Source organism: Silene latifolia, chromosome X, assembly GCF_048544455.1.
Source record: "Silene latifolia isolate original U9 population chromosome X, ASM4854445v1, whole genome shotgun sequence".
Classification (NCBI taxonomy): Eukaryota; Viridiplantae; Streptophyta; class Magnoliopsida; order Caryophyllales; family Caryophyllaceae; genus Silene; species Silene latifolia.
In genome coordinates this window covers 313,957,683-313,982,710 of record NC_133537.1, presented here as the reverse complement: position 1 = coordinate 313,982,710, position 25,028 = coordinate 313,957,683, and the positions used below count along the sequence as shown (strand labels likewise).

Here is a 25,028-nt window from a genome sequence, read left to right as displayed (position 1 = left end):
TGATCTTTTGATGAAGGGTGGATGTTACCGCTTTGGAAGCATGAATCCAAGGCCTTCCCAGAAGTATGTTGAATGAAGCTTCGATGTCGACTATTTGGAAGTTGACCTTTCGTTCGATTGGTCCTGTTGCTATAGTTAGGTTAGCAAGTCCTACCACTTTTCGTCGTGTACCGTCATATGCACGTACACCTTGATTTGTAGGAGTCCAGTCCGACTCTTTCATGCCTAGTTTGTGTGCCGTTTTGAGGGGTATGACGTTGATCATGAGCCATCATCTACCAAGGTCATTGGCACATTCTTCTTTAGACAGATGACGGTGATGTATAGAGCAAGGTTGTGACTGCGCCAAAAGGTGGCAAGTCTTCATCCTAAAAAGTAATAGGATTACTTAGCTTCGGTGATTCTTGGAAGACCAAGTTGACTACATCTTCGGGAGTAGAGTTATGTGCCACATTCAATTTGGCCAAAGCTTGCAGTAAAGCTTGGCGGTGTGGAAATGAGCTTGCCACTAGTTGCCAGACTGAAAGATCAGCCTTGGTTCTTTGTAATTGCTTGAGCAAATGATCAGTGGGGTCATCTTCGTTGTCGTTTGGTGTGATGACGTTGGTTGGACCGTTTTGAGTGGCGCTTTGGTATGGACGACCCGAGCGAGTTAGGTGATCCACATCTTGGTCTTCGCCATTTTGGACTATTTCCTTGACTAAGGAGTTTTCAATGAGATATTCGTCTTCATCGTCATCGGCCCAAACCCCATTGATTGCGGCTAGTTCCCTCATCCTCATGATGTCACTTTCTAGTTGTATGATTTGATCGACTAGCTTGTCGACCACGATGACTACTTCTTGCATAGTGGCATTTTGAGGGAAGGTCAATGGTACGCGCTCTTTAGGTGTTGCATTGGGATTGCGCAAGGTTGTTACCATGTTTTCTAGCTCCCATACTTGTCTATCTACACTCTTTGCCCATGTGATGAAGTCGGAAATGGTAGGGGAGATGGTAGAGTAGAGTCTTTCTTTTTCAATTGTATGAATTTCATTTTCGGTAGGAGAAATAAGGTGTGAGCAATCTAAGGTAGAGTCGTCACTTGTAATCACTAGAACTCCAAGAGGATTCTGAGTGTTGTTGGGCTTACCTCCTGGTGGAATTGGAAGTCGACCGTCTTCAATCATATCCTGAAGCACGTGTTTCAACTTGTAGCATTTTTCTGTGTCGTGCCCCTTGCCCCTATGGTATTCACAGTAGGAATTTTCGTCCCAGAATTTGGATTTCCTTTCGGGTTCGGGAGTAGGTCCAATGGGTTGGAGTTTGCCTTGCTTCACTAGCCTTTTTAGAGCATTGGAGTATGTATCCCCAAGGTTTGTGAACTTCCTTGGTGGGCTAGTTTTCTTGGATGGCTCGAGAAGGTTAACTTCGTCGGTCTTGCTAGTAGAGCCGTATGAACGACTTGTGGACCCTTGGTATCCTCGACCTACCGTTTTGGACAAGAGTCCTTTGCGGATGTCATCTTCAATTCGTGTCCCTAAAACGGTTAAGTCTTTGAAAGTCTTTATGTTTTGATATCTCAAATGGTTGGCATATATGGGCTTGAGATTATCCACGAACTTTTCCACAAGAGTGGCCTCATCCGGGCGTTCTACTAGTTGAGTACTAGTCTTCCTCCACCTACTTAGAAAGTCGGTGAATCCTTCCTTGTCATTCTGGGTAAGAACCTCTAGAGTGCGCATATTAACTTGGATCTCGGCATTATCCGCGTATTGTTTTGAGAATTCGATCGCGGCGTCTTCCCAAGTAGCGACCTTTTTGTGGTCTAAAGTGTAGAACCATTGCTTTGGGATGGTGTCGAGAGATGAAGGAAAGATCCTTAAGAACATCTCGGGTTTGATGCCTTTGATAGACATGTAATCCTTGAAGGCACGGATGTGGTTCAAAAGGGTTCTCATGTCCTTTAAACTTAGGGATATCCGTCATGCTGAAGTTAGTGGGCAATTTGGAATTGACGGCTTCATACTTACGATTATTCTCCCTGTAAATGTCATCCCCCTTAAGGTACATCAATTGCTCCTCTAGGTATTGGAGTCTTTTCTCACCGCGGTTGTCCCTATGATTGGATTCTCATCTTTAGACTCGTCGTCGGAAAATTGTAGTACTTCACCTTTAATGGGAGGCAACCTTCCCTCTACGTCAAAGATACGGCCTTCGATGAGCTCGAGGCGGTCATAGGTTTGGTTTTGGGTAACTTGCATTTGGGCTAGCGGGCTAGGATTCGATCATTACTTTCTTGAATTTGTTGGAGGTTCGTATCATCACTTGATCCGGGCATCTTGGAAACTGGATAAGAGATCGGCGACGAATCAAAACACGATCGACCTTTCTATCACACTTGCTAAAAGAGGAAAAATTTGACTCGTGAAGTGGGTGTGTGCCACTTGTGTTGAGTGAGTTTTGAAGAAAGACAAGGTCTTTGAAAATGTGCGTCCTAGTCAACTATAGTGTAGTTGTAGGAGTGGACTCGAAGTGAGGTTTGAAATGGGCTTGTGGCCCGAATTTTGACACGACAAACGGACAGAGTTTTGACCGGATTTTGTACTAATTAAAGGCCCTATTTCGAAATTCTTGATTGAAATTTGGGTTTTGATTTTTTGAAAATTCGTCATGATTTTGTTTTGAAATGGTGATCACGTAAGGTTTACATATTTATACAAGCATTATAACGGGATGCTGAGTGCATTTAGAAGGGTTTTGGTTTAAAGGGTAGGTTGCCATACCGAACCATCAAACCCGAAGTCCGTGGAGAGGCTCGTGCCAAACAAGAGTAAGGCCGATTCCTAGTCCATTTCCTCAAGTAGTGAAGGCCCTTGATACAAACAAGAGTAAGCATCATGGTATGGATGACGTCAATCGCTATCCATCCTTAGGCCCAAATAAGAATTAGGACCGTTTAGACGGGACGATTGGTCGAATGGGTTGGGTTGGGCCTAGGAAGGCCGAATTAAACGGTCTAGGAAGACCGAGTTATGAAAACCGACAATTGTCTTGTACAAACTTATTCCCTAACCTTGTTCAAGTTTCACCCTTGGCTACACGTAAGTGTATTTATCCCAATGAGTCGCCAAACCGTGGACAGCGGGCCGCCCACGGGGCGCTTGGTGAAGGGGCTCGAAAACAAGCGTTTGCATTTTGTATGGAGTCGCCACCAATTTTTATGGGAAATTGGAACCGTCGAATACCTCATGTCATGTCAAGACACAAAGTAGTGACATGAACACCAAGCAATCGTTACCCTTAGCATTCTATGTCTAGAATGACTCTCGTGGATGCCAATGAACACGGGTGCTCACGGAGATCTGGAGTAAGGGGTGAGGGTACGTATTAGGAAGCTCTTTTGATCGAACACCTAATCCCGCCCGCCTCGATAGCGGCCTCTACTAATGATTAGGGAAGTTATTCGTATTTGATATATTGTCGGTTATATGCATGCAATGCAACATCCATTAGATTAACCCTAACATGTGAGAATTAGACTAAGTCGGTGAAACACGTAATTAGCATACAATTGGGTCGAAGTTGGGATTTAAGGTTGATTTACATATGAGAACATACAAGAAATAGGATAAATACAATAACGATAAATTACAATAATGAAAATTACAATAATTACATTGGAGACAAAGATTTATGTCGAAAATACCGCTAAAACGGATAATTTGATAAAAAGAATAAAAGAATAAAAGGATAAAACACGACGATCGAAGGTGATATTACGGATATTAGTTGATAAATACATAATCTAAACAAACTAGGTCAAGGCGAAACGGAATTCGGGACAAAATCACCCGAACAAAGCGCAGAGATCATCGCGCCTTTGGAAGAGGCGCAGATTCTTTGCGTCTGTTCCAAGGGTGAGTTCTCGGGCGTGAAGCCGAATCGCAAAACCGTTAATATTAATTGGTGAATTAATGGACTGATTATGATTTTTGATTCGGGTGAAAGTGATTAATGAATTATTTACATATGAGTTAGGTCATAAAACAGTAAAACATGGATGAGACGGATTTAAACGGATTAATTATGTGAAGGGTCGATGTTAATGAATGAACGAACTAACAAACGATTAACTAATTAAACTAAACATGATGAATGATGATGAATCAATGAATAAAAACAGATGAAAATATATCAACAACGAATCCCAGAAACTCAATATGAACGAATTGAACCTCTAAAACTCGGGTTGAATATTAATGACGAAAACCCGCGAATATTGATTATAAGGGATTTAAGTCGGACTTGAGGACTAATTAAGCATGAATGATGAAATATATACAACATACATATGATTTATAAATTACCGTGATGAAGAACAAAACAAAAGGAATAATTTTGGTACGAATTACGAGGACGGAGGAAGAAGAAAAGAAGCAGAATCTGCGGCGGCCTCACGAAGAGGCGCAGCAGTGCCGCGCTCCTTCAAGAGGCGCAGCGCTTCTTTGCGTCTTTTCTTGACGTCTGTCCACTGGAAATCCGCAAAAAAGGGTTTTAAAGATGGTTTTGAAATCGGTTTTAACGAGGTACTTTCGACATAAACCTTACAATTGTTATACAATAATTAAAATACAATAAATAAAAGGAATATACACCCTCAGACTTACATGTTGACGGAACGAGAAGAACTAAGAAGATCGATTAGTGATGCTCGACGTGAATGCAAGGAAAGAGTGCCCTCGAAAGAGGAAAACGATTTAACAAGTTGATTAATTAGATTGATTGAGTGTAGTGGTCAAATTGGTCGGTCATGCAACGGAGAGGCTGGTACCCGGAAAGATCCGAGCTTACGTGGTCGGAAGTCCAAGCACGTAGGCGCCAATTAGTAAGAACAAAGTCTAGAATGCAAAGGGAGAAGAGAAGGGCGGACACTCGCGTGAGAAATATGAGGAACGAAAGCTCCTATTTATACTAATCACGTGAAGGAATAGGGTTTCGGAGACTCTTTGGAAGTGAATCTCGGAAAGATATAAAAAAGATACGTAAATCATGCAAAGAAGGGCCTGGGAAGAGGCACAGCAGCCCATCGCGTCTCTTGGAAGAGGCGCAAAGACTGCTGTCATCTGTTCCCGTGAGGTTTCTCCTGCTTAAGAAAGATTTCCGTGTTTAAGTTATGGTAGGACGGATTTAATTCGATTATCTTTTGAATATTACGGGATATTGTTTGCCAAAAGATAAAATTTGATAAATATGGAATAGAAATATCCGGAACATTCCAACATTCTCGACTCGGATTTAACAAATATCGAAAAATGGAGACGGTTTTTGACCGGACTCAAATGTACTCTAATTACTGCCAAAACGACCGTATCGGCACGTAGATGACAACTAAGAGGTTGACGTTTAATATTTGAGCAACCACTTGACGATAATCTTACGAACTGTCACTAATCGTTCCGCGAATCAAACATGCGGCCCAATCATCACCGGGTGGTTTGCGAGGGGTGCAGAAACGAGGTGTCTACAAAGTGACTAGAGTGTGATGCAATTGATGGCAAGTTCAAATGTCATAGAGTCATATGAGATGACTAGTCGATCACATAGGCAGACTGTTAGGAACACTTTGTCGGGCTAATGACCGCTTATAGAGTTCTGGCAAATTTATATAGCCTGGTCGTGGCGAGAGCTACTATAGTATTCTAATGAGTCGATTCTTTTGAATAAAGACTATTCGCCTAAGGTGGTACAGTTACAGATTAACTTTGATTTATGTTACTACGACCTTCGTAAATGGGGTCAAATGGGCATATTTTGGGTTATGATAGCTGTGGCTAGTCGAAGGGAATAAGTGCAATAGGAATTGTCCACCCCTTGTCAGGGTTATAACAATATCTCAGGGCCACTCGAGGAGTAATGAACTGGAAATGCGTGGCCACGCTCAGAAGGTATCTATGGTAGATAAATTTCGGTCAATCAGTTATTCTCCAGATCGAGGAAACCACTCTAGATATGATCACTTGCAAGTACGACCTGAAAGACACCTTGCATTGAGTGGGAGATAGTAATAGGACAAGAGAATTGGTGACGCACACTTGTCGAGGACAAGTGGGAGGTTGTTGGAATATGTGTCCTCTGACAATAATGCGATCACAACTGTCGATCATGATGATCATATGTTTAAGTCTCATTTTAAGAATACATGTGGGAAGTAATATTTTAATGTCAACTGGTCCACACATATCGGTAATGATTGGCTTACTAGAGTTTGACATTACTGTCGTGCGACGGTGGTGATCAGTTGATCCCCTTAGGTCATACCTAAAGGATAACACTCTTAATTGAATATTTAATTGATCGTATGACGATACGAGTTAATTAAATTGCTTAAAATTGATGGGCGATTTTGGAAGTGATATTTACGTGTCTCATTGTAATTTGATTAAATAAGATACGGTCTAAGTGATCGAATTGTTTTATTACTTAGATGAAATTATTGTTTACGGAAACAATTGAAACTGGATGAATAATATATATTATAAATAAAAGTTGTTATTATTTATAATTGGTATAAGTAATTATGAATTACTAAGTCGTTTTTGTACATGACGTATTTTTATTAATACGTTGATTTTTAATATGTTGAAAATGCATGACAATTTTACATGACTAGTGACATGTAACAATTGACAAATGACAAAATATAAAATGGACTTCCCACTTTATATAGGTGCCGAAAAATGGAGGGAGTGATATGTTTAATTTGTGTAAATTATTTAAGTGGAAACAAAATGATTATACACCTAGCTTATAGCCATGCAAGCCTATGTTTTCTTGGATAGAAAAACTTGTCCATGCATTAGCTCTCAATCCCTCCTTCCCACCGGTTTTTCAAAGGGCATTATAGAGAGTTTTTCCTCTCTAATTATTCATTCATACTTCACATAATATTTCTAGTGTAAGAAATAAAAACTCTCTAAATCTTAAGAAATACTAGAGAAATAAAACTCCAAAAATTATCCCCTCTTGGCCGAAATAACAAGAGACCAAAATCAATATTTAGGGTCAATTTATAGTAAGATAAATATTGTTCTAGATTCAAATAATATTTATTTTTAAGAGGTTATCTTGGGTATTCATCTTTGGGAGGGATTCTATCCTTGAATCCTTGTTCTTCCATTAGTAAGGAAAGCTCAAGAACAAGTGAGTAGGAGAACTCATTTGTGCCCATATATCCGAATACTCAATGTAAGCATGACTATTTCTTCCCTTTTCTAATTATGTTTGCATGCATAAGATCTAAATTTAATTTTATGACTAAATTAATTGTCACATATATGAATATGTCGAAATATGAGATTAATAATTTCTAACAAAAATAAATTATGCTCGAGATCTTTTCCAACCTAACCCTAATTCATTTCCACCCTTCTCTGTAAAGCCTCCAAACACTCTACCCTCTCTCTAGAACCTTCCATAACCTTCTCGATGGGATTCAAGCTTGGATTAGAGGATTATACACCTTATTCTTCTTTAAGTTAAAATATACATTTTCTCTTTCTTTTGTTTTAACCCTAACTTTTGGGGGTTTATATGGAATTTATTAATTAGTGATTAGTATAAGTAATATGTGTAACACCCCTATCTACCAAAGTACCTTACCAAGGCCTACCTTAACAAACAAGAGTACTACCATCTCGGTTACCCGAGGTAGTATGCATCAAAGATACCATAATGAAACAGGAAATGTAAATAATAGAGTTTAAACCAAGGTTAAATAACCAAAATCTCAAAGTGAAAGTAAATTACAACTCGTCTCAAACTAGTAGCGTGATAGTCTATTAAACAACAGCGGAAGCTAATGTGAATGTCTCGACGACGTCTCATCCAAGCCCGCAAGCAAGCTCAAACATCAACACCTGCTAGACTCACTGCTTACCATTTGCCGAAAATATCAAATGGATTACCACAGTTTTGAAAATATTTGAAGGGTCAGTACAATTACACAATTAATCATAACCACACACAAGAATATGCAGCACAAGATAATACAATCAATACTCCAACATCCTCCAAACTTCATAACAACAAATGGCTCTCATCGCAACGAGTAGCCGAGTTCATATCACAACAGGTAACCCACCCCTGACGATGCCAAACCGCAGCCGGGTTCCCATCGTGAGTAGGATAGTTCTCTTCATATGATTTCAGTTGCCTTGATGCATAAGCAATCACCTTCTCGTTCTGTATTAAGACACAACCCAAACCATTCTTCTAAGCGTCAGTATAAACCTCAAAGTTCTCGCTCCCCTCTGGCAAGGCTAAGATAGGAGATGTAGTCAAAAGTTCCTTTAAGGTTTAGAATGCCATCTCACAACTCTTGTCCCAATGAAATTTATTCTCCTTCCTCATCAATGTTGTCATATGTCAAGCAATTTTGGAAAAATTCTTCACAAACCGCATGTAATACCCGGCCAAACCCAAGAAACTCCGAATTTCAACCACATTTTTTGGTGCTTCCCGGTTTGACATCGCTTCAGTCTTTCTTGGATCAACTGCTACCCCATCCTTTGAAATCACATGGCCCAGAAATGCCACCTTCTCTAACCAGAACTCGCATTTTGATAATTTAGCATATAGCTCATTATCTCACAAAGTTTGCAATACTAACTTCAAATGTTCCTTGTGCTCCTCTTTAGTCTTGGAATAGAGTATGATATCATCAATGAAAACCACCATGAACCTATCCAAAAACGGACTGAAGACCAGATTCATAATATCCATAAACACTGCTGGCACATTTGTCAACCTGAAAGGCATCACCACGTACTCATAGTGATCATACCGTGATTGAAAAGCTGTCTTGGGAATATCTTCATCCTTAATCCTCAACTGGCGGTACCCCGATCTTAGATCGATCTTCGAGAACACCCCAGCGCCACTCAACTGGTCGAATAGATCATCAATCCTCGATAAAGGATATCTATTCTTCACGGTAACATGGTTCAGCTCTCTATAGTCGATGCATAACCTCAAGCCACTGTCTTTGTTCTTCACAAACAAAACTGGCGCGCCCCAAGGTGATACACTAGGTCTGATGTACCCCATATCTAGCAACTCATTCAAATGTTTCTTCAACTCTTCTAATTCTTTCGGTCTCATACGGTGAGGGGCCTTAGATATAGGTCTTGTTCCCGGTATAAGCTCTAAACTGAAGTCAATGTCTCTCTTAGGAGGTAACCCCGGTATTTCCTCCGGTAAGACATCCTCAAATTCCCCCATAATCGGTATATCTGCTGCTGAGGGCTCCTCCACCCGAGTATCTCTCACGTGACAAAGAATCATGGGACAATCCTTCCTCAAATATGACTTTAAGGTCATAGCTGCAATAATCTTAACCTTGGGCTTCACGACAAACCCCCGTGATGTGTCTTATTTTTATAGGATTTTCATCCCCATTTTAGCTTATTTTTACATGTCATTTGCACTTTACGAAGTGATTATGTGAGCTAATTCCGTGTTCTAGGTACTTTGCATGTGTTTGTTGTGTTTTGTAGGAAATGGAGGAATTGATGGCCTTTTCTTACCATTTTGGCATCTACCAAGGAACACGAGGCTACGAGGAACGAGTTTCGGCCATGAAAGGGCATTTTGGGAAATTTTACGCATCCCAAGGAAGAAGGAACGGGATTTGATTGAGTCTTGGGTGAAGTAATGGAGCCTAATTGGAGTTCTACTAGATATTTGAAGATTTCACACGTCTCCATGCGCATCCCCTACCCCTAGGGGATGTAAGTTGATGATTTTATTGAAGAATTAAGCTCTAAAAATAATTAGCCACGTTCCCTATCGGGTATATGTCCCCTACTTCCAGGGGAAGCAAGTATGAGGCTCGTGGAAGCATATTTAGCTAAGTATAGCTAGGCATCTGCATCTGCGATCAGGGACGTGTCCCCGAGGTACCGGGAACGTGCTTCTCAACGTCAAACGCTTCAACTTCCTCTCCTTTTCCTATATAAACTCTTGTATTCCGTCTAAGTTCATCATCTAATAATTTACATTTCAGTTTTCACATCAAAACCCTAGTTTAATAATATAGTTTGTAATCGTTTACTACAATCGTTCAAGTTATTTCAAGTTGGTTTCCGGGCTTATATTATTGTTATTTCCTGCAAGTTCTTGTTCTTGTTTTCTTCAAGTTGGTAATTTTTGTCCCTAATTTACTTTATCATTTCATTACTAATTTTATATATCGTTATCATGTTCATGTTTATATATATAATCGTTGTTAGTTTTATTGTTAATATGTGTGAGTAGTTCCTTAATCTAGGGGCGGGGAAGGCATGTTTGATTAGAATTTCTTTTATGTTGAGCTAGAGAATCATAATATCAATTTGTTGTTTATAGTTCATGCTTGTTTCGTATTGTTAAATCTTTGATTATTGGCCATGATCGTAGATTAATTTGTTATTTTTTTTCTAAGAGCGAAATTCGGGAATTGAATTAGGCAAAGCATGTTTAGTAGACCGACCTAATTTGTGCGAAAGCTCGTTAGTAATCGTTCTATGGTTGAGTAATAGGCCGAATTGGTACCTATGTTCTTCTAACTTGACATCGTCTTATGCTAATCTATACATGTGTAACCCCAATACCTCTAGATCTTTTATCATAATTGTTTACATCTAATTTACATAATTGTTTTCATCTTAAAGAACCAAACCAAAACCAAATTGTGACCGACCTTGATAGAATTCTACCCATAGCTTGTCATATTACATCCAGCGTCTCCCTGAGATCGACTCCTACTTCTATAACTATATTTGTTTGTTAGCTAAGCCTAGGGTATCTTAGTTAGGTACGCGATAAGCCTATCACCCCGATAAGACACTCTAATGCCCTTAGGACCTTTTAAAGACACATTTTCTGATGACAATTGATTTTAGCCTCATACTTACCCAATCAATCCATCCTTACAATGACCTCAAACCCATCTCTAGGAAACTCAAGTAAGTCAACTGGAAAATCTACTTGCCCAACAACCATAGACACCCCTTTATATAACTTACGACAAGACAAAGACTCTCCCGACGGTATGAACACATTAAATTTTACTAACTCAAACTTCTCTATACCTATTGTTAAGGCATGACTCTTAAACACAAAGGAATGGGTAGCACCCGAATCAAATAACACAAAATTTGGTTTATGATTAATCGGAAATGTACCCGTGATGACTTGAGCATCATCCTCTGCCGCTTGTTTATCCATCATAAACAACTTCCCGCTGCTTTTCTGACCTCCTCCTTGCACCGTACTCGCTGATGCGGTAGATTTGGCCGCCGAATTATGGTTCTCATTGTTATTCGGGCACTAATAGGATCCACCATTACGATTGTAACCGCCACTGTTGTTGTTGCTCTGACCACCTTGGTTATTCCATGACCCTGCTAGCCGGTTACTAGATATACTTTGACTCGGAGCTTGGGAAAAGTTCCCCTGATAAGGTCGATGGAAGCCTCCTCCTCCACTGCTCCTACACTCAAACTTCTTGTGGCCAGTTCTACCATAATTGTAGCATGTTAAGTTCATGTTATCACTGGTACTGCATCCACCTCTACCACTGTAACGCGAGCTCCCACCGTAGCTAGATCCCCCGGAATACGATCTAGCTTGGTTGAAGTTACCCCGCTTGTAGTTTGATGGACCACGACCTTCACCATCAGCCTTACATTTCTCACTCACTTTCTCCTTTGCCTCCTTAGCCATGTTAGCAAGTCGCTCAGCATGCCCTGGTCTCTCATAAATATCCTTCAAATCAATGATCACCCCAGCTGGCAACTTTTCCATAATCCTCAGCGTCAACCCTTTCTCGGAATGGAGTTCTAGGCTTTGTTGACTCATCTCCATATCCTCAGCATATCGGGCTAGCTCATTAAACTTGATGTAATACTCGGATACTGTCATGTTGTCGGTCATGACAAAGGAGTCAAACTCAGCTCTCGTCTTACTATGAGCATGCTCCAAAACAAACTCATGTCTCATCGTAGCTTTGAGCTCCTCCCAGGGAATGGCTGCTTCACATCGATTCTTATAGTACTCCCGTACAGCTACCTTTTCTCGGGCCCACCATCCCCTAGCTTAGCCTCTCAAGTAAAAGGTCGATTGATCCACTTTCATGTCTCTCGGACAGGTAACCACCTCAAATATGATTTACATCTCACTGAACCAGTTATCGAGCAGATTGGGTGCTCCTATGCCCTCATACATCGTAGGATGATGGTGAGAGATAGCAGTGCTTAGAGCAGATGCATCCACAACTACCTCACGCTCCCTTCCCACATTTTTCAAGGCCTTAGTGAGCGCATCATTCTGCTCAATCAACCTTGCTATATCCTCAAGGGTTATATTAGCGGCTCTAGCCATGACAACTGATCTCCTTGGCGGCATTTTGAGCTTCAATAACCAAAACAACCGTAAGCACATAGCCTATGGCTCAAAACAAAATATCTCTCGCCCAAAGAGGTACTAGGCCGAGTACTCTGCGCCACTCGGTCGAGTACTCGTGTTACTCGGCCGAGTGCTCACACTCCAGTAGCTGGCCTAAAAGTCATATAGCCTGTACTCGGTCGAGTACTCTAGGCACTCGGTCGAGTATGCTCCACTCGGTCAAGCGTCTACTCTACTCGGCCGAGTGACCACATTTCAATAGCCACCTTCAAAATCACAAAAACCTCACTCAGTTGAGTGCCCGAAAACTCGGTCGAGTACCCTCTACTCGCTAAAGTACCCTGCCGCACTCGGCCGAGTCATGCAAAACAACCTCTCAACACATATCCTGACTAACATATATATACCATATAGCCTATTTTACATGTTTCTATACTCAAAATGCGCAGAAATAAACACTCCAACTTTTCCATATATGCCTCAATAACTCATGTTATACACTTCACTCCCATTTCACAAAATCACTTCACAATACTTCATGCATCATATGAATACACATTCGACGATATATATAGGTAAGATAACATACACATGCAAACAATCCCCATGACACATCCCCGAAGTGACCGGCTCGAAGTCATAAGGGCCATGAGGCGGTTTTAGGACGTTTCCCAAACCGTTGCGGTAGCTCCAAACAACTTATACTCGGGTTCATTTTAATTAGACACCCTATGTTCATTGGTTCATTGGTTTTAGGTTCCAAAATCGTCTCTTTGATACCACTTTGTAAAATCCCCATCTACCAAAGTGCCTTACCAAGGCCTACCTTAGCAAATGAGAGTACTACCATCTCGGTTATTCGAGGTAGTATACATCAAAGATACCATAATGAAACAGGAAATGTAAATAATAAAGTTTAAACCAAGGTTGCATAAACCAAAATCTCAAAGTGAAAATAAAATACAACTCGTCTCAAACGAGTAATGTGATTGTCTACTAAACAACATCGGAAGCTAATGTCAATGCCTCGACGGCGTCCCATCCAAATCCGCAAGCAAGCTCAAACATCAACACTTGCTAGACTCACTGCTCACCATTTGCCGGAAATATCAAATGGATCACCACAGTTTTGAAAACATTTGAAGGGTTAGTACAATTACACAATTAAGCACAACCACACACAAGAATATGCAGCACAAGATAATACAAGCAATACTCCAATATCCTCCAAACTCCATAACAACAAATGGCACTCATCGCAACGAGTAGCCGAATTCCCATCGCAACAAGTAATCCACCCCTGCCGATGCCAAACCGCAGCGTGGACATCAAATTCCCGTTCATTGCAATGAGCTAACCCAAGCTTATTAATGTGCACATCCCCCTTGTGACGGGAGTCACAAGAGATGAAACAAGGGGGTGAAACCATCTTCCAACATGGCTCACAATATCTAAACCAACATCTTCGATAATCACAATCACAATATAGAATACTATAGCCACGACAATCACAATATCACCCAATGCAATTAACCACATAATTGTACTGTGTACGGAAACTATACCTTATTTCGCAACTTTACAAGCAATAGCGAAACAACGACAGGCTAGAACTGTTCTTCTATAAAATCGTCACCTATACAATGATGTACATGGAATACTAATCAAAATTCATCACTATATAATCATATTCCCCAATTTACCCAAATTAGGGTTTAAAACAACCTCTGGAACAACTATAAAATGAATAGAGATGATGATTGATTTACTAACGCGATTGGAATGAAAATGCTAACTAGGAAATCCCCAAAATGACGAATCCTTGCTTAGGCGGTGATTAGGATGCTTAGAGGATGTTTAAAATGTTATTAGATTTTTCAAATGACATTTATGAACTGCTTAAAATCATTTTATATCTCTCTAATCATCTTAATCAAACCGCGAAAAAACAACTCATCAGACTGGGCACTCGACCGAGTACACACTACTCAACCGAGTGTCACCCAAGCTCGGCCGAGTGTCCCCATGGCAGTAGCCTGCCCAAAACCCCCCAGCCATGCACTCGGTCGAGTACAGCCCACTCGACTGAGTACTCCAGGTCCATAAATGTGTAGTATTATAAATGGGTAATTATTGGGTAATAATAAGGGGTTTTACATGGTAAAAGCATATAGGATGTGTTGTGATAGTTGTTATGTAATTTGTGTAGGATGAGACAGTTTTATGAAGCAAGATCTTGCTTGTTTCGAGTAGCTTATAGAATATACTTAAAGGTAGGGTTTTCCTACTCGGTTTCAATAATATGAGTGTTTACATATGTCATTGTTGATGTTGTCGCATTATAACATGATTAATTGATATTTGATGTTGGTTTTATAATATTGGTGGGATCTCCTTGTGGCATGACAATGGATAATTGGTGTTGGTCTCATATTATCATTTAAGTTGCACAATAACATGAGAGTTGACAATTGTTGTTAGTCTCACAATGTTATTGAGGTTGCATCATAACATCGTAACGCGGTATGGTGACTCGAAGAGTCGATATGATTGTGGGCACATGCATTCAATTCATGTTGATGGTTCATGTTAATGTGAGGGAGTCATAAATGATATACATTGTGTTGCAGATTTTGATATATGTGATTGTGATGGTTGTTGGAGGTTGTGGTGGTGATACGCGGTTGTTGATGAGACGTAAGGCGGTTGGGAGACTGTCTTATGCTTGGGTCGCCTCTTAGAGCTTCCCACTCCAAGAGAGATGTGCACGTTAATGGCTTGAGTTATGAAGGGACTCGTGTGGTGCCACAATGTCTGGCAGAGGTCCGGTTAGCGCCCGGGCTCGGTACCACGGGTGTATCCCGAGTACCTATTTTACGGACTGCGGTCCGGCTGTTTAGTGGGCGGTGATGCAGTGTCGTCACTAGTTGTGTGGTACTCCGGGTGTGTCCCTGGTACTGGTAAGGTGGTTTTGGAGGCCGTGTGATTTACTCTTGTATTGCATTGCACATTTATATTTACATGCCATTTCATGATTATTTATATTATTGAAACTAACGTGTGTTGGTTGCTTGTAATCTGTTGCCTGCTTTAATTGGGATGGCCTGTGATGAACCATAAGATATTTCTGGTCATATGGGGAGCAGCTTGAGTACAGGTTTGGTTTTGGCACATGCGGGAGACGGGACGAGATACAGACACTTGGAGTCGAGTTGCATAGCTATATGTTAGACGATATAGATGGTAGTTGAGTTGTATAATGTATAGTTCTCACTTCTTATTCATTTATTAGTATGTAATTCATTAAACATGTCATTTATATATAAAATGTTACTTAATTGTAGTTCCGATTCACTACCTCGGGAAACCGAGATGGTGACATCTCCCGATTACCTCGACCGGGTAAGAAGGGGGTGTTACAGCAATCAAGGCATCCATGTTGTTTTCCTTCTGAATGTATCCTCCCCCTACCCCGACTCCACCCAAGTTCTCACCACATAATGACTCGGCTCAGAACTGAAAGAGCAAAGGGTTGGTATTAAGAACGTTTCCTCCAGGATAAAAGGGCTCCTAACGATTTTTCTCTGTAATCTAATTCATTTTAGTTTTTTTCCTATGTTAATTTTATTTTATGTTGGGATCATTTTCTTTGATTTCACTTTGTAACATTGGCGATTATTCAAGTGCCTAGACTCATAAATCCGGGATAATTGGACGTGTAATTACGGGTTACTCCGTAATGATAATTTTCAGTTTAAATATGACGTTAACAACTAGATTTAATGTAGTGGCTATAATATCACAAAAATATAACAATAACGACTAAATAATGGCTAAAGTTTTTACGCTAAGTATCAACATGTGAAGAATGAAAATCAATACTAGAAATAAAAAATATTGACCCAAATCAAACAATGCAAGATGCTAGATTATCCTAAAATGTACCGAATAATAATGAGATTAGATCATGTCTCTATTATCATTATCAGTGCCAAACCGTTAACCGAACTACGTAAAGTTATGCCTAACGGCGGGTGGCAATTTGGTTGTGCCTACTGATTGTACCGAGCCAATAAGTTATGGGTCGTGTGTACAGGTCATGCTAACTAGGGTAAATGTGTCAAGCATACAATTTGTATCAACAAGACCTGATAATGAGCCGTCAATTCAACTGTCCTATAAGCTAGCCCTTATTTTTCACAAAAATGATAGCCATGTCCAACCCACAGCCGATCATAATGTGGCTCGGTGACCCGCAGCCAACTGCCACCTATACTCTTGAGTATCACATTAATCATACAATTTTTTTAGCAAACATTAACCGTACAATCTAATATGAGTAATAATCATTATTTTTGAAAAACAAATACATATGTCATTGAGATAATAGAAAATGTTTTAAATATTGGCATGTAAATTTACAAATATAGTATCTAGGACATATTATTAAATAATAAAAAAATTATATTTTATAAAGAATGACAACAATGAACCTTAATTAGTAAGACAAACTCGTCAATTTATATGTTCGACGGTATAATATTCTACAGAACATCGTGGATCTAGGTCACGACATTGGATAGTGAACAATGACCAACTTGCACAAGTTCTAGTGTTTTACTACTATATATAATCATATGTTGACTTTTTATAAAGATGTATGAAATTAAAATATCACTGATGAATGGTGAAGATTATTAATGGAAGAAGAAGATGATGAAGAAGATTTTGAGAGAATTTGAAAGAGAAATATATTTGATATATTGAATACTCCCTCTGTCCCGGTCATTTGTTGTCCTTTTTCATTTTTGGGTATCTCAGTCATTTGTTGTCCTTTCTATTTTAAGAATAAATTTGAGGAGTAATTTGATCATTAACACTCAATTTATTCCACTTGTCATTTAGTAATTGACCCCTTCCCCGTTCATTGGTCTTTGTGCCAAAACCAAAGGACAACAAATGACCGGGACGGAGGGTGTTATATATTTTAACAAAAATAATACACAATAAATATTTGATTTATATTCTTTTTAAAAAATATATATATATATTTATGTTAGTGATTTTCCGTTTCTAAACTAAAGGTCAAACATTCTCATTTAATTTCCAAATTCAATGTTACAAACGTTTTTCCATTGACCATATTTGCTAATGGATTGCTTTGGTCTATGATTATTAATGCTTAATAGCCTAATAAATCTACTATATTCAAATAGCTTTGCCGTTTTGTGGACTAACGTCTTTTTGGGATTAATACTACAATTTACTTTGATCTTTGTGTAACGTTATTATTCTTTGACGTTTTTAACTCCACCAAATGTGTATATATATGGTTATACGGACAGTTTTTTGGTGTGTGTGAAAATACATATGATCTTTACAAAAATTAAAAAAGACAATATTCTCCCAAAGTTTTTACAAATTGTCAAGTGTTCCTTGTGTGTGAGCTTCTCCTCTTTTATACGCAGATAAGAGAGTATTATTATCGTTGGGGTTTTATCCTGGGGACGACGCGCTATTAACTCTCTGCAATTATTAGAGGGCGTGAATCGTCTTGAGGAGAGCTGATTTATTACGCGACTCTCCAACAAATTTTCCAGGTGGTTTTATTATTGTACCGGTCCATCTTCCTTATCAATCGGAGTTTTTTCCAACAGAGGGAGTATAACATAATTAGATTAGTACAATTGTGAATATCATCTATTTATAAAACAAGGAGGAAGATATAAACCGGCCTATTATAATTAGTTAGTTAACTATAACTAACTAAGCTTTCCTTATACCAGTTAGTTAATTATTACTAATAGTAGTTAATCTAAATACTCCCCCTTTAAGTTATACCATCAGCTTGAAAATGAAGACCTAATTTGGCACAGAAGAAATTATGCTCCTACGTCCCTAAATGCTTAGTCATGATGCCAGCTATCTACAGTCAACTCCTGATGTGTTGTGTTTGCAGAAAACCGTCACAACTTTTATCCTAACATAGTGACAGTGCACGTTTAGGTGTTTAGTCCTTTCGTGGAAAATAGGATTCTGAGTAATGTCCTCTTGTCACAATGCAAAGTGATTGGTAAAGGAAAATGAACATGTAAATCTTTCAGTTGATTGTCCAACCATACCAACTCACTTGTTGTATAACTCATGCTCCTTTATTCTGCCTCACCAGAACTTTTGTTTATTGTCCGTTGTTTTTTAGTTTTCCAAGATATCAATGATTGGCCTAGAAAGACACAATTACCACTGAGAGACTTACAGCTATCTAACAGCTTGCCCAGTCTGCAGCAAAGTAAGTCTTTAGAACCAATGGTGAAGAAGTAGGATAAAAAAAGACCCGGATTAACAGTCCCTCTCATATACTTAAACCAAATGTTGTGCACCTTGATAATGTGGTTACCTTGGCTAACTTAAAAATTGGCTAAAGTGTTTAACCCTATGGAAGTGAGAATTTACAGGTGTATATTGATGTTTCGAAGAATGGGTTAGAGTGAGTGTCGATGCAAAATAGTAGGTTATAGCTTCTGCTTCGAGACAGTTGAAAATGTATGAGGAGAATTACCCGACTAATGATTTGGAGCTAGAAGTTGTTATATTTGCTTTGAAAATATGGAGACATTACTTGTATGAAGCCACTTTTAAAGTGTTTTCTGACCATAAAAGCTTAAAGTATATTTACACCCAAAAGAAGCTGAATATGAGGCAAAGAAAGTAGATTGAGTTGATTGGGGATTATGATATGAAAATTGTGTATCATGAAGGGAAGGCTAACCCCCTTTTCGTTTAATATATGTATGGAGTATCTCACAAGACTCCTCAATTATACTACCACTAATGGGGGTTCAAATATCATCCTCTATGCAAACCTATGAAGATAGCCCACTACTACAAAACTCGTTATGGACATCAGTCGATGGACATCGGATTATCTAGAAAACCGATGTACATATCATGCACATCGGTTGTTTGCAAAAAACTAATGTGCATATAATTATATGTACATCGGTTGCGTTAAAAAACACATGTCCATTATTTCTGATTTTAAAGGACATGTGATATTTAATAAAACCCATGTCTATATAAAAGTCATGGACATGAGACATTAGATTTAACCGATGTGCATCTAAAGTGAAAATTATAAGCGGCAAAAATATTTGCCTCACTGCCATCAGTTATAATTTCGACTACATACATTCTTCCCCAAATCCTCTCCCTCACTCTCACTCCCAAACCCTAACTCCCAAAACCCCGTACTCACTCTCCCTCCCTCCGGCTACCAACCCCGTCCTCAACCACGTACTCCCTCCTCGTCCTTAACATCACCTTCTGTACTCTTTCTTTCTCTCCCTCCTCTTTTCCCCCCAATTTTTCTATGTAGATTTGTTATAATTTGTATTACACTATTACAAAAAAAGTCAAAGAGACCACTAATAAGAAACCTGTTGGATCTTTCAACCGGTTTCATATCATAAGAAACCGGTTATTTTACGAACCCAGTTTCATAATTAGAAAATAAGAAACGTGTTCCACCTAAAACCGGTTTCTTTAATTTATACACTTTCCTACCAAATCATCATTAAATTATAAATTAAAAAAATTAAATAACCAACGCCATTATGTCCCACTTAACATAAGAAACCGTTGATATTGTAAAACCGGTTTCTTAAAATATGCTAACAAACCAGTCGTATCTAAAACCGATTTCTTACTTTTCCAGATTTTTTCACCTCATTTAGTTTTTTACCCGTATCTTTTTATTTCATTCCTCTCTTAGTTATTCACTCTCTTTCTTAGCACCCACTGCTCGCCTCACTGCACATCGATCGCCATTACCAAACGCACTCCTAAAAAGACCGGCGCCTGTTCCTTACAGCCAACGGTGCCAGTTGCTTTCAGCCAAAACTATCGATTGCTCTTGCATATTTGTTGCTCGATAATAGGTACTCATTTTTCATCAATTTCATTTTAATTTTTTAGGGTTTTAATTTGGTTTTAATTAATTGTTTATCTTTCTCTGTATCAATCTATTAATCTATCAATCTATCAGTATTGAGTAATGAGTATTGAGGAGGAGGATGTCGTTGGGTGAAGAGTCGGGATAAAGGGGAGTCTCGTTAGTGTGGAGTAGAGGATGACTTCAGCAATGACATTGATGCCGGTTTGGACTTCGTCCTTTATCCTTTGGTCACTTTGTTTTCTTTTATTCTTGTTTCTATTTCAATTTTACCCTAACTCATTTTGCTTTCCTGTCATTGTATCTACATTTAATGGGTTAATGATGTTGTATTCCCCCGCCGATAATGCATTAACTATCTTCTTCTTCTTGACTTTTCATTTCAGGTTGATCCAACATACAGGTCAATCCTAGAAAGTTTCGATTGTACTCCAACTGGTGCCCTTCCATCTAGTTGCTGGACCAGATTTGTGGGTATTGAGTCCTTCACAGTGGAGTAGTCATGTAGTTGGTACTTGGTATGCTCTCTCACCCCTTTGCTTAATTTCATCATTATTCATATCCGAGTTGTATCTAAAACCCATTTCTTAGTTTGATTAGGTACACATAGGGGATTTTTTCAACCTTAAAACTATGCTTGCTCCTCTTTCCAGCCAGTTTCTCGATAATAAGTACTCATTTTTCATAAATTTTGTTTTAATTTTTTTAGGGTTTATAGGTTGTTCGATCTATTCTTAATTAGGTTGTTGTAGGATTTTATTATTGTTCTTAACGATACATATAGCTTTATTGGTGTTGTGTTTAAGTATCAAACTTTAAATGGGTAGACTTGCTAATTAGGGTCGATCAATTTAAGGGGTTTGAATTCGAATAAGTTTACAGCTAATCATTTGCTTACGCTGGCTTTGATTTAGCATGTGACGATATCTGATTATCATGTGCTTAATGATATAATTAAGCACTTACTGTGAGATTGATTATATTTCTGAATTATAAAGTGTTCATGCTTATATTTCTGAATTAAAGTGTTCATGCTTATTTTTCTGAATTAAAGTGTTCATGGTGACAATAACGATTCAGGTGAGTGTATTGCTAGTAGTTGTGATACTTAAAATATAGTAATGTATGTGTCTCGTTAGTTATATAGGATTTTCTATGTTGATATTTTGTTTTCTCGTTAACTTTGATGTGTTGAACCAGATACTCTTGGTAATATGCCTAATGGGAGATGAGCAAATCTGAGGCTGCCAAGTAGTCTTAGTCTCTTCGGCCTTTTTTTTAAACAATTAGTCAGTTTACATATCGGTTTATATTTTTGTATAGGTTAGTCGTCTAAGTAAATTTGACACATTATGTAGATGAATTTTTTTTGTAATTGGCTTTGGATAACCAATTGATTGTATACAAATATTTTTTGTTGATTATGGAATCATTTTGCATTGTCATCATGTGTACGACTAATATGGGCAACAACGTAATATTTTTTTTTATAAAAAATAATAATTATAGACATCAGATTTTTGCAAAAAACTGATGTCCATTGAACAAATAGACATCGGTTTTCCTAAAAATCCGATGTCCATTGATCAAATAGACATCGGTTTTCCTAAAAATCTGATGTGCAAATTTTAATGGACATCGGTTTAAAATCCGATGTCCATTAATCCACAATGGACATGACCAAACTCTACATCGGTTGTGTATCCGACGTCCATATAGCGAAAAGTCCGATGTCCATCACAAGTTTTGTAGTAGTGGCCCACTTAATGTTTGCAGATGACTTGCTATTGTTTTGCAAAGAAGATGTGCCGTCCATGATGCTCATTCTAAGAACCTTTTCTACCTTCTCTATATCATCAAGACTTAAAATGAGCATGGATAAATCCAATGCATATTTTAATGGAGTTAATAACACTATTAAAAGGGAAATTATGTAGGTGTCAAGAATGGTGGAGGACTCACTATCATTCAGATATCTTGGGGTACCTATAAAGACTACTAGACTTTCTGCTATGGATTATAAGGCTTAATTGACGAGATTATTTACAGGATCAGATCAATTGAGGCTAGAATACTATCTTATGCAGGGAGGTTAATGCTAGTTAAAACTGTTCTCAAAACCCCACACAACTACTAGGTCTCATTGTTCATTTTGCCAAATGGAATAATACACAGAATAAAAGCTATTTGCAGAAATTTCATTTGGGATAGTGGAACTGAATATATTAAGACAACTTTGGTCTCATGAGAAAAAAAAATATGCAAACCTAAGGAGGATGGGGGTCTTGGCCTAAACGATGACATACTATGGAACAAAACGGCAGTAGGTAAGCTGTTGTGGTGGATTATTTCTAAATCTGACCATCTTTGAGTCAAATGGGTCAATCACAACTACATTAAAGGCAAATACTGGTATACTTACTTTTCCCCAGCCTCATCTAGCTGGTATTGGAGGAAAGAATGTCATGTTAAAGAGACATTCAGAGAAGCATATCAACAGAATCTATGGAGTAACAATACTAGACAGGGATACTCAATTGCCATAGGCTACGATTACATAAGGGAAAAAGGAATGAAGATCAATTGGCACAAAATGGTCTGGAATAAATGGTCACTACCAAAGCATGGATTCATAGCATGGATTTATTATCAGCAGAATATGAATACTAAAGATAAACTGTATAGACTTGACATATGGACAGAGGATACCTGCTGTATATGCGGCCATAGATCTGAAACTATAGACTACCTTTTCTTTGAATGTGACTACAGCAAAGAGGTTACTAAGCTGGTGGGTCAATGGATTGGTATCTCCTTACCTTCCCATGACATTATTGATTAGAGCTTGAGGAGGAGGGGACCGAAACAAAGATATATATGATATACGTTGTTATGAATGCATGCATCTATCACGTTTGGAAGCAATGGAATATTAGTAAACATGAGTTCACTCTTATTCGACCTCAAAAGCTTGCCACTAACACCGCTGAGGAGTTGAAGATAAGAACGAGAGGCTTATACAAGATGAATACGGGTTCTGATATATGGATCCGACGATTAATTGGGAGTGACAACTTATCGATGAAGAAGGAGAAGTGTCTTTTCAGCTTCACCGGTTGTTCTATAAGAGGAAAGTAATCGAGTTTTGTTGATAGGAAAGTGGATAGGGTTTCTATCTAATTTTTATGTTTCGTCCGATTTTGTCTTATGATATGGGCCTTTTATGAGCCCAATGTTTTGTGTTGGAGCGAACCTCATTTTTTTCCGATGTATTGGTTTCGTTCTCCATTTGTATGGTGACCTATCTTTTTGATATAATATACTTACATTTTATAAAAAAAGGGGGGGTTGGGGAAGGCTAATGTGGTGGCAGATGCTTTGAGTAAGAAGTCATTGCATTCTTTGTTCACTGTGTTGTCTAGGATGAGACTAGGAGAGGAGGTGGAACAGATGAGAATTCATATGACCAAAAAGAGAGATGTGGTTAGTGACTTAACCATAGAACCTGATTTGTATAAGGAGATTAGAGCTATGAAACTATTGGACACAAAGATTTTGGAGCACAATGAGAGTATCGAGAAGGGAGTGTCACCGAGATTTTTGGCACATCAAGTTGGGAGTATAAGGTTTGATGGGAGATGGTACTGTGTGTCGGAGAATAAGGAGTTGAGGAAAAAGATGACGAAAGCACATTGTACATCCTATTCTCTTCATCCGGGTGATGGTAAGTTGTATAGGGATTTGAAGAAGACTTTTTGGTGACCCGAGATGAAGAAAGAAGTAGCAGAGTTCGTTTCTAGGTGTTTGACCTGTCATAAGGTAAAAAGAGGGCACACGAAACTTTAAGAGAAGGTGTAATTGTTGGATGTGCCTGAATGAAAATGGGAGTCGATATCGATGGACTTTAATGTGTGGTTGCCTAGGACTCAGAAGAGGAACAACATGATTTGGGTGATAGTGGAACGTCTTACCAAGACTTCATATTTAATTTCGATGAAAAATACTTGGAGTAAGGCCGAGTTAGATACAACATACCGGAAGAATATTCTTAAATTGAATGGGGTAGCTAAGGATATTGTGTCTAACGGAGATGCTCGGTTTATAGCTAGATTTTGTAAGAGTTGCAGGATTCCTTTGTTACTAAACTGAAGATAAGCACAACATTTTACCATGTGACCGATGGACAGACAGAGATGACTATACAAACTCTAGAGAACATGTTGAAAGCATTTGTCATGGAATTCGGAGTTTCTTGGGAGGATCGTTTAGACTTGATCGAATTCTCTTACAATAATAGCTATCATGCAAGCATTGGCATGACACCATTCGAAGTTTTGTATATGAGGAAGTTTAGAACGAAGCCTTGTGTGTTGGGATGACAGAACAGAAGCAGTGGTATTGGGACCGTAGATGATACAAGATATGATTGAGCAAGCTCAGTTGATTAGACAAAAGATGAGGGCCGCGCATGATAGACAGAAGAGTTATACGGACTTACACCGAAGATATATTGATTTTGAAGTAGGCGATAAAGTTTTGTTGAAGGTATCACCAATGAGAGGAGTAACGAGATTTAGGAAACGTGGTAAGCGAAGCTAGAAGTTCATTGGACCATATGAAATCTTGTACAGGATTGGGGAAGTAGCCTATC

General features: G+C 38.7%; 1 long non-coding RNA gene across 1 annotated transcript; it reads right to left on the bottom strand.

Annotated features, from left to right (window-relative positions):
* Positions 1–16,048: 16,048 nt before the first annotated feature.
* On the bottom strand, positions 16,049–23,530 carry LOC141621958 (uncharacterized). The gene is made up of 3 exons (XR_012532803.1): positions 22,141–23,530; positions 17,957–19,308; positions 16,049–17,202 (listed from the first exon to the last, which is right to left on the bottom strand). It is a non-coding gene; the product is annotated as an uncharacterized LOC141621958 (long non-coding RNA).
* Positions 23,531–25,028: the final 1,498 nt, after the last annotated feature.